Source organism: Mercenaria mercenaria, chromosome 3 (genome assembly GCF_021730395.1).
Source record: "Mercenaria mercenaria strain notata chromosome 3, MADL_Memer_1, whole genome shotgun sequence".
NCBI classification, from domain to species: Eukaryota; Metazoa; Mollusca; class Bivalvia; order Venerida; family Veneridae; genus Mercenaria; species Mercenaria mercenaria.
In genome coordinates this window covers 77298833-77311006 of record NC_069363.1, presented here as the reverse complement: position 1 = coordinate 77311006, position 12174 = coordinate 77298833, and positions in this window count along the sequence as shown.

Sequence of the window (12174 nt, the reverse complement as noted above, 5' to 3'; positions counted from 1 at the left end):
TTGAAGATATTGCATCTGGTGTTCTCTTGTGAAAGGTATTTCATTCTAATATGCTTTTTTCTGTTAAAACACTCTTACACTACAGTGACGTCACGTTAACGTGCGGGACGTCAATGTTTTTGTTGCGACCAAGAAAGAGCGCTACTATATTTTATCTACTGTTTTAAATTAAGGGCATATTAGAATCGAAATAATTTATAGCAAAACCGTGTTTTAACACTATTTATACACTCGGGTGGTAATACGTCGTACAAATAATTTCACTCGGGCTGCGCCCTCATGAAATTATTACGCCCGAAGTATAACCGCCTATCGTGCATAAATAGTGTTAAAACACTCTTTTGCTATAAAATATTTCTTAAGTCTTACAACGAAACAAATAAATACCATCTATATATTATATATTTAGTTATATTAAAAAACTATGTTGGGGCCTCAAATAATTTTTTACAACAAAGGATTAAAATCTTACGGTAAATATTGACAGTTTGCGTTGAGTTTTAAATCTCATAACTGTTCCAAAAATTTAATTTCGCGGGCAGTAAATTTCGTGGTTTTGACCAGAAGGGCTAATACAGGGGATATTGATTCCTTGATTTTGACCTTTGAATATAATATGAATTTTACTGCTCTGTTGGAATTACATTTACGGACTGACCCAGCCAGAAAATCTACAAAAAATAAAAAATAAATAACAGACCCCACTCAAATATTAATGATTTCACAAAATTTCATTTGTTATACACAATGGCTACATACTATATATCGATACGTGTATACTGTATACGAATGTATTGTTAAAATAACGATTGATTTCAATCCGGTTTATAGCAGCTAAGCGAAGCTTATTGTATCAATAAATAAGTAAGTTAAGTAAATATTTTATTATAGTGGCACGTGTTATGAAATAACGCGGTGACCAGTTTTATTCTTTCTTTCTTTTGACCTTGGTATCTAAAGGTGAATACGGATGATTTTTTTCCAGTTGTCAAATTAAACAGTTTTGTGTCCATTTTTTCATGTTCAAAGTCAAATTGTAAAAATAAATATTGCAAGAATAAACACAATCATTTTCAAGTTAATCCTTAATGCGTTGGACACGACTGATTCTGCTTTTGCGGCCAGTATAGATCATGATCAGCCTGCAATTCCGTGCAGTCTGATCAAGATCTGCACTGTTTGCCATTCAGACAGTTTCTTTTTAGTAAGCATCCCCTTTTGACAGTTAAATGGTACTGTCTAAATTGAAAGATGGATAAGTTCAATATAGAAATTTAGCAGGGTAAGGGTTAAGTAAACCACAATATTTGTGTTCAGTTGTGCTTATTACCTTAAGTAAAGGAAATTCTCATGTTTGTAGGATTGTTAAAACGAAAATCGGTTCCACTTTTATTTTTTCCGTTTTGTTTAATTAACTGGACTATATTCTACGATGAAGGAGAATGAATCAATCTTGAAATACGAAAACAACAACAACACTGAAATTTAGTTTTTGACACGTTTTCAATACCTGTGAAAACATTGTTTTCTCTTTACAGTATATCTCCCCGGCATTGTAAAACATCACATCAAAAATAATGAAAAAATGTCGAGGTTTACCCAGACTTACTACCGAAGTTCCAAGCCACATAGGCCTAGTGCCTTCTGGTGACTAATTAGGTGACATATTTCCCCAATAAGAATTGCAAAACTGAGCCAGTATCTTTAAATATGCATTTAAGTGTATTAAATACATATGGTAAAACATGTTTTACTCCCCTTTTTGGGAGCTCCCATGGACTTTTAAAAAAATAAAGACCCTTAAGGAGGTAGGTTACCTTGTTACAAGGGTAAATTCAAATTAGTTGAACCGCAGCATTCTTTTGTATTTCGTGTAATATGAAGTTTTAACTGCTACAATCTCAATTACGTTTGTCTCTATCCCTTCAAGTTAAATTTTTATCCAGGTTTGAAGAACATGACCCTCCAAAGGTATTTCATATTGAAAGAAGAAGGAAAATACGGATATTTAACACTTTTCAGTGTATTTTATTTTCATCGATATCCGTAGAAGTCTGCATAATTGATAATTTTACTAATATGCACGTTAGCTTTCTAATATAAGCTTAAAATGTATATGTCGCGGGGCTCGTGTTTCCATGGTAACGCATTTTCTCTCATTTTTAAACAACTATGTATAAAAATAGGGGTTTTCGACGGCCTCAGTGCTATTCTGTTAATGACCAACATGGAATATTTGGGTAATATTATTAGCAAAATACTAAGCACTTTACATGGTACCCTATTTTTCTTAAAGTTTAAAGTAACCATGGCAACAGAGATGTTTAAAATAGCTTATATCTTGCTTTTTGTCCTAATTCTTTTATAAAAAGTATTGAATAAGATTATCTTTCTAGTTGATGTAGCTTTAAAACATATTATTTCTAACGTAAGTTATATTTTCGTGTTATTTGCATTTATTCAAACAAATTTCACAGCTAAGAATACTTACAGCAGTACCCCTCGTCTGGAATTTTTCATGGAAAAATCGTTCAGCATGCTGCTTTTATTCTCATGGATATTGTTGAAATGAAAATAAAAAGCCGAAGCTGTGTTTCTTATATAGACCAGTGTCAACGCTTTTAAATTTACATTTAGATACATAGGTCACGGGCTTCGTTTCCATGGTAACATCAATTAAATTCAAGAAACCACAATTTTCTACTGAAATTGCAACAATTTTAGATCTTAGTTTTAGTACATAAGTAACAAATTATCAACGGAACCTGAAAAATAGGTATTAGAAATCAAACTGCTAGATTTTTTATTTGAAAATGGCCGTAACAAGTAACCTTTCACCCAACTATATTCCAAATAACATTGCTTATCATCCATCCCATATTTCTTACATTCCGCATAAACATTTCATATATCTACATAAAAGAAGCAAAATATTGATTATTATTCAGAGCAAAAGACTCATAAAAAATTTCAGCAATAATGGTTATTTGAAAATAGTTAAAGTAAAGAAAATGCACAGAATTACGTACTTTCAAGATAAAAGCTATTAATTTTGCGCGGTAACTGACACGTAACGTCATGACGTCAATGACGTCATTTTAAGGCAACATTGTTTTGAAGCGTTTCTGCGGCAATTTATTCATTATTTCTGCATTATTAAACCATAAAGCATCAGATCGAAGACAGGTTCATGATTAATTTTCAGAAGAATGAATATACAGACACATTTAATTTGTCGTAAACGCCGTCGTAAATCGTCATCCGCGCAGTCTAGTCAAGATCCATATTGTTCGCTTTCAAACCCTATTGCAATTAGAGAAACTGTTAACGAACAGTATGGATCCTGACCAGACTGCTGGCCGTAAATACAATATGTTGGTTTTCTCATGGTGCGGCTCGTTTGTCGTTTTCGAAAGTAGCTGCTAAGAAGAGTAATTCCTGTGTAAATACCTTCAGAAACAAAAAAATTAACAACACACAAAAGCATCTAGAACGAACGAATTGGTTCAACGATAACACTGTCTGACTATGAAACCAGGGTTCATGAGTTCGACCCGCCGCTCAACCAAATAAATTACTAATACATGTGTATTGGTATATGTGACCTGTGTGTGGATGTTTTACACCTGACACGCAAATGAAGCAGGAGAGCTTCTGGAATTGGAACGACTTCTGTATCTTGCACAACAGTACCGGTCTTTTGGAGGAGGAGTCCATATCAGCTACCGGTGGCGACTACTATAAATTTTGTTAAAAACAAACAAAATTCATAAACATTATTAACATTATAATATGATAAAAGCAAATTAATAAATTTTCTAAAAGTTCTTTTGTAAAACATAAGTGCATCATATCTGTGTTATGCGTATAAGAGATTGCTGGCACAACCGTATGTTTTTGTTGTTGTTGTTGTTTTTTTGTGGGGGGAGCGGGGTGCGATCCAGTCTGTCTAGTGAAGGACAGCTTTTAACTCTTTCCCAAAAAGTTAGTTTAAATCCTTGAAATGTGTTTAAAACTTTTAAAAATTGTTTACATTACTTTCATATAACAATGCTGACTGTATCCAGTATACTGACCGTGGCAGATTCAATGAAATATTACATGTTGTGTACACAGTGTCATGTTGGCCTTACAAAGTGCTATTGAGTAAACAAGGCTAAGACTCTTTTGATATTATGTACCTCTGTAAATTGCTGTATGTTTATCGCCTTTTTTCAACAGTGGGCAGTGGACCTTTCCGGTCTTTGTTTGCATTCTGTACTAGATTTTACCTGTTATCCACATGTAACTGCCAACATTCCCACATGAATCAGAGGTGAACTAATTATTTCAGGCACAAAGTTACGGAGAACAAACCCCTCGCCGAGGATCGAATTCACAACCACGCAATCTGTAGATCTGCGTTCTCCTTATTGAGCTAAGCGGACGGGTACTTATAATGCTAAATGTAAAAGACAACGAGCATCCTTTTGTTAGCCCAAAATAGAAACATCGTGATTTCACACAATACATTATTATCCCCTGCCGACGGCGAAGGGATATAGTAGTTTTGGCGTTGTCCGTCCGTCTTTCCGTCCATCATTCCGTTTCCCGTGCGTCTATTCAAACCATATCTATGACATTATGTGGAGTATGAATGAAAACATGGCAGAAATTTGAGCTGCTTTAGGGAAATGCCACGCTGAAAGCTTTGGTCTGATAGCATGAATAAGACAAGATTTATGGCCCTTTATATATAGAGGATATTACATGAGTGTCTTTCCATATTGAATTTATTAAACGAGTTGAATAAAATAATAAAATGCGAGGCTCTGCCGAGCATTTTATCAATTTTATTCAACGAGTTTAATAAATTCAGTGTGGAAAGTCACAAATGTAATATTCTTTTTATCACATGTTAGCCTTCCTGGTCGAAACATCAAAAATCGTCTTTCTTTTACTATATAAACATGACAATTTGACCGACGTTACCTATACTATAAATGACGTCGAGGTCAAAGCTTTATTACACTAGTGTGTTATCATTTTTATTTAATGGCTTTATTACACTCCCGCGACGTAAAACATGTGATAAGTATATATAACATTATCGTGTACAGTGTTTTATTCCATTTTCAGTCCGTCCAGAGCTATATCTTAGACATGGTTGGAACATTGCAAAAATGTTTACTTCTATAAGACGATGCGGCCCTGCAAGTGTCCTTGAGATTTGTTGAGGAAGTCAAGATTTATGGCCTGGCCCTTTTCAATCATATAATTATATAGAGCATAATTATATTTATTGTATTTTACTCGATTTTTTGTGCGTCCGGTGTCATATCTCAAACATAGTCTAATGGATTTCAATTACACATGGCAGAAATGTTAAATGCTGTAGGGAAATTGGCAAATGCGGTCCTGCAAGTTTCAAACAGACTACTTGAAGAAAACGAGATTTATGGACATTTGTACTTTATTACATATAAAAGTTACATAGTGTTGTGATTTAAGATCATAATTATGGCATTTTTGCAATTCTATTTCTCACCCTGGGACAATTTAAATTGACTTAGTTGTTTAGGTATATGTTTCAGCCACTGTAATCTGTATTGGTTCATTCATTTGACACTTGTGCCTAAAATTGCTCATCCAGACGAATGCTGAAGCAACAGTAGTATTATATGCGCCACTGACTACAGGTCTGGCTTGATTCTCTTAAATTCCGGTTTTCTAAACCTTGTGTGTAGAACGCTTGTGCAATACAGGTCTCTAAATAAGTGAAATTTTAAAAAGTAACGACAAGAAAAGTAGAATGCCTTTGTGGTATATTGTCTGTGCAAATATCATCAGATGCTTGAATTTATTAATATACCAATTTTAAATGTCCACTAACAATACAGTCACATGTCATATCAAATATTAGATATACGTAACGTAACTTTTGTTGAGATAAGTAGGTAAAGTCTTTGAGGGGTCCCAGGAAGTGTCATTACAGCTGCCCACTACGACTTACAAAAGAAAATCATTTTCATGAAATGGATGTTATTGTAAAACTAACATCCTTAGCACAAGTATATAACATTTTGCACTGGATAAGGGAAGGCGACAATTAAATGGCAACAAATCTCACATATTAAACCAGAACTTTTGCTGCGTGTGTAACTGTCTTTTGGGGGACAGAATTTACCCCAATCGTCATTCAATAATGAATGCGTATACTAGCGCTCAACTTGCGCAGAAACCCGGAAGGCAGCGTAGGTCCATTGCTAATATCTGGAGACATCCCCAACCATTGTTGCCACCTGTTGTTAACATCTGTGCTAGGCATGTGCTGCACTTGTTTGTAGACGGAAGCAAATTCGTCTTATTTTATAGACCATTTTTGCAAAATATACAAATAATAAATAATACATCCATTTTCCATTTAGTCTTCTTTAGTACAAACGCCCATAAGTATCGAGATTCAATATAAAATGAGCGTTTGTCAACGCACCTGAAATAATAACTTGCAATCTTCCTTAAAATAAAATAGTTTGAGATTGTCCCTATTTTAGCTAGCTGTCCTTTGTTCATATCAGTGCTCGTCATAACTCGCACAACTCTACTAGGACTCTGAACTAGACTGCCAAATCGGTTACGTATTATGGCTGAATGACGGTTTCAATTTTGAAAAATTCATCCATCATTTACAAAATTACAATCATCAATTTATGGCCATGATCATAAGAGTGTTATATTCATAAGGCTATCTTTATCTTTCTCTTTGATTAGCGACAAATCAAAGGTATCTCCGTCTAGCTTATCCTATGCTCTTTCCAACGGCATCTTTCACATTAATGCACATTTGTGTTTGTGTTTGTGTTAAATAGTAGCAAATTATGGCCCGGTGAGTGTTTTGAATAGAAGAGACTGGCGTTTTTATATGTATTTGCATACAAAATGATAGAACTAAGGATTTCTACGTATAACTAATTGCTGTATTACATAAAATATGCTTAAATCGGTTTTCCTAGCTCCTCAAATGTGCACAGGTGTGAAATATTTTGGTGAAACAATTGCTAATTTTCATAAACATGTCTCATCACAAGTAAGAACAGCACAGGATATTACAAGCCTTAGTAATATCGGTGCACCGCAACACAAGTGTTTGTTGCTATGTTCAAATGAAACTGAAGCTTCTGTACTATGACTCTGAACTAGACTTTGAGGAGATCGCTGCCAAATCATTTAAGTAGTTAGAGCTGGATGACGTTTTCAATTTTGACAAATTCCTCCATCATTTACAAAATTACAATAATCACTCATAATTATAGAACTAAGGATTTCTACGAATATCTAATTGCTGTGTTACATAAAAAATGCTTGAATCGGTTTCCCTAGTTCCTTAAATGTACACAGGTGTGAAATATTTTAGTGAAACAATTGATATTTTTATAAGCACGTCTCAACGCAAGTGAGAACGACACAGGATATTACGAGCCTTAGTAATACCGATGCATTGCATCACACATATGTTTGTTGCTCTGTTCAAGAGAAAAAGAAACCTCTGTATTAAGACTCTGCACTAGATTTTGTGAGGTGTCGCTGCCAAATCGGATAAGTAGTTAAGACTTGATGACGTTTTTAATTTTGACAAATTTTTCCATCATATACAAAATTACAATTATCAATGTACGGCCATGATTATAAGAGAGTTATAATCATAAGGCTGTCCTGGTCTTTCTGTTTTGGTTAGCGACAAATCAAATGTATCTCGTGGTAGCTTATCCTACGCTCTTTCCAACGACACCTTTCAATTTAAAATGCACATTTGTGTTCATAGGCCACATCATGTTAAATTGTAGCAAATTATGGTCGGGTACGTTTTCAGAACAGAAAAGATTGGTGTTTTCATATGCATTTGCATTCGATTTGTTAGTTATTATGATTATAGAACTAACGATTTCTACGTATATCTAATCGCTGTGTAACATAAAAATGCTTGAATCGGCTTCCCTATAATTTGGTGAAACGATTGATAATTTTGTCAGGATACGAGTTATCTGACCCAGGGAAGTGCCTACGCCTTTAATATCTTGAACAATGAAATGGGCCCAATCGCTACGGTGATTATGTCTTAGACTAGCTGACAAACGATGTAGAATGTACTTTGTTATAACTTATAAAGTATAGTTGGTGAGACCAAATATCTCGTATATAAAATTTTCCTCTGGCTACCTTGCCTAAATGATTCGTGTACCAATGGTTCGTAAATGATTTCAGTTATGAGCTAGATAGTTTCAGAGACAGGCAAATCACTAAATGTTTCAAACTAACAATCTTCAGTTAATAGTAATTAGCTCAAACTCCTATAGGCTGGAGACCCTACACTTTACTGGTCTTTTTGTTGAAGTTCCCGTCAGACAATGTCTTTGAATCAACAACATACGAGTCTTATCGCATAGATGCTTGTCCTCTCAACTGAAGTTGCAACTCTTTATGTTTGCCCTGACTCCTGGATGCTCAGCTCCTATATGCTATCACATGTAGCATTAAACTACCATATAGGTATAACCCTGATGCCTTGACTGTACTTCACCAAGAACGCTGAACCTTGTCTATATTCTGGAACTCTCCTACTATCTCAGTAGATTACCAAACTCTGGGTCTTTGTCTCAGCTTTCCAATGCTCAGACTATATTTGATATAGTCTATATCATTCAACTACCCTTAAGGTAAAACTTCTATGTGCTGGCCCTATAGCTCGAAACTTTGTTGAAATTCTGCAATTCTTCTTTAGTTTATGAACTTCAAAAGTCTTCATTTTAATAATTTATCCGCTCTGACAGGGTAGTTTCAATAACTTCCTTATCAAGGTACTGGGATAAATTATTAGTTGAATCCTCGATGTGTCTTCTATCGCTGGATACAGAATGATCTCTCTGTAATCCATCTACCTATTTATACCCTAGCAGAAGTGAGCATTGATTGGTGCTATTTATTTATAGAACATGTTTCTGATTGGTCCAAATCTGTACATAGTATTTCACAACGGGTACTTGCTTTAACAAATAACTGGTTCCCTTTAATCTTTTTATATAGGGCCAATTCGTTTCACTCAACCCGGGGCATGGTCAGTTGAGCGGCAAGATAATAATTCTCGCCGGTTTATTAATAAACATACGTTTCGGTGTACGCCGGCCACGTGAGCTGCAAATGCAAAAAAAAAAAATCCAATTTATTATGATTTTCTCTTGTGGCCTGTTCCAAATAAGTTAGCAAAAAGTTCTTGCAGTATGTTTCAACATTTACTGGTACTAACCCAAATTTCCAAATGTTTATCCGATTTTATATCGCGAAACTATATGATTTGCCGCTTTGCCTAATTCGCAAGACCGGCGCACATCGGCGTACGCCGGATAGACCCGGGCAGTGCCGAGAAGCCAAACGAACGCCTAGCCGGTTACACGCGGCGAAACGGCGTACGCCGCAAAAGTGAAACGAATTGGCCCATAGCATAATGTGTGATGATGCTGGGATCCAGTTAAGACTGCAATCAACCAAACCGTAAATAAATGACCCAAATCATATTATTTTTTATAAGCACGTCTCAACGCAAGTTAGAACGACACAGGATATTACGAGCCTTAGTAATACCGATGCACTGCAACACACATATGTTTGCTGCTCTTTTCAAATGAAAATGAAACTTCTATATTAAGACTCTGCAATAGATTTCGTGAGGTGTCACTGCCAAATCGGATAAGTAGTTAAGACTTGATGACGTTTTTTTAATTTTGACAAATTCTTCCATCATATACAAAATTGCAATTATCAATGTACGGCCATGATTATAAGAGAGTTATAATCATAAGGCTGTCCTGGTCTTTCTGTTTTGGTTAGCGACAAATCAAATGTATCTCGTGGTAGCTTATCCTACGCTCTTTCCAACGACACCTTTCAATTTAAAATGCACATTTGTGTTCATAGACCACATCATGTTAAATTGTAGCAAATTATGGTCGGGTACGTTTTCAGAACAGAAAAGATTGGTGTTTTCATATGCATTTGCATTCGATTTGTTAGTTATTATGATTATAGAACTAAGGATTTCTACGTATATCTAATCGCTGTGTAACATTAAAATGCTTCAATCGGCTCCCCTATAATTTGGTGAAACGATTGATAATTTTGTCAGGATACGAGTTATCTGACCCAGGGAAGTGCCTACGCCTTTAATATCTTGAACAATGAAATGGGCCCAATCGCTACGGTGATTATGTCTTAGACTAGCTGACAAACGATGTAGAATGTACTTTGTTATAACTTATAAAGTATAGTTGGTGAGACCAAATATCTCGTATATAAAATTTTCCTCTGGCTACCTTGCCTAAATGATTCGTGTACCAATGGTTCGTAAATGATTTCAGTTATGAGCTAGATAATTTCAGAGACAGGCAAATCACTAAATGTTTCAAACTAACAATCTTCAGTTAATAGTAATTAGCTCAAACTCCTATAGGCTGGAGACCCTACACTTTACTGGTCTTTTTGTTGAAGTTCCCGTCAGACAATGTCTTTGAATCAACAACATACGAGTCTTATCGCATAGATGCTTGTCCTCTCAACTGAAGTTGCAACTCTTTATGTTTGCCCTGACTCCTGGATGCTCAGCTCCTATATGCTATCACATGTAGCATTAAACTACCATATAGGTATAACCCTGATGCCTTGACTGTACTTCACCAAGAACGCTGAACCTCGTCTATATTCTGGAACTCTCCTACTATCTCAGTAGATTACCAAACTCTGGGTCTTTGTCTCAGCTTTCCAATGCTCAGACTATATTTGATATAGTCTATATCATTCAACTACCCTTAAGGTAAAACTTCTATGTGCTGGCGCTATAGCTCGAAACTTTGTTGAAATTCTGCAATTCTTCTTTAGTTTATGAACTTCAAACGTCTTCATTTTAATAATTTATCCGCCCTGACAGGGTAGTTTCAATAACTTCCTTATCAAGGTACTGGGATAAATTATTAGTTGAATCCTCGATGTGTCTTCTATCGCTGGATACAGAATGATCTCTCTGTAATCCATCTACCTATTTATACCCTAGCAGAAGTGAGCATTGATTGGTGCTATTTATTTATAGAACATGTTTCTGATTGGTCCAAATCTGTACATAGTATTTCACAACGGGTACTTGCTTTAACAAATAACTGGTTCCCTTTAATATTTTTATATAGGGCCAATTCGTGTCACTCAACCCGGGGCATGGTCAGTTGAGCGGCAAGATAATAATTCTCGCCGGTTTATTAATAAACGAACGTTTCGGTGTACGCCGGCCACGTGAGCTGCAAATGCAAAAGAAAAAAATCCAATTTATTATGATTTTCTCTTGTGGCCTGTTCCAAATAAGTTAGCAAAAAGTTCTTGATGTATGTTTCTACATTTACTGGTACTAACCCAAATTTCCAAATGTTTACCCGATTTTATATCGCGAAAATATATGATTTGCCGCTTTGCCTATTTCGCAAGACCGGCGCACATCGGCGTACGCCGGATAGACCCGGGCAGTGCCGGGAAGCCAAACGAACGCTTAGCCGGTTACACGCGGCGAAACGGCGTACGCCGCAAAAGTGAAACAAATTGGCCCATAGCATAATGTGTGATGATGCTGGGATCCAGTTAAGACTGCAATCAACCAAACCGTAAATAAATGACCCAAATCCGTTTATTTACAGCAATTCAGATATAATCATAGCAATAGTAGCATGAAAAGGGAGTCATGCACTATCTGTGCTTATGTGTAACGTAATCAATATATCAAAAACACAAATTATTCTGACAAATTTTCATAAGCGCCTCTCAACGCAAGTTAGAAAAACACAGGATATTACAAGTCTTAGTCGGTGCACTGCAACGCAAATGTTACTTGCTATGTTCAAAAGAAAATGAATATAAGATTCTTTCACTGGTTATAGGTGCAGATGGGAATTTCCGGCCTCGAGGGTAACTGTTTAGGCGGTAACGAGGTTCCTACCGAGTTACCGCCTAAACAGTTACCCGAGAGCCGGATATTCCCATCTGCACCTATAACCAGTGACAGAATCTTTTTCTTGCATACCGATATCAAGATATAATGATAAAAATAAAATCAGTCGAACGGCTTTCTTTTTAGAACTATTTCTTATACCAGCGTATTTAAACAAA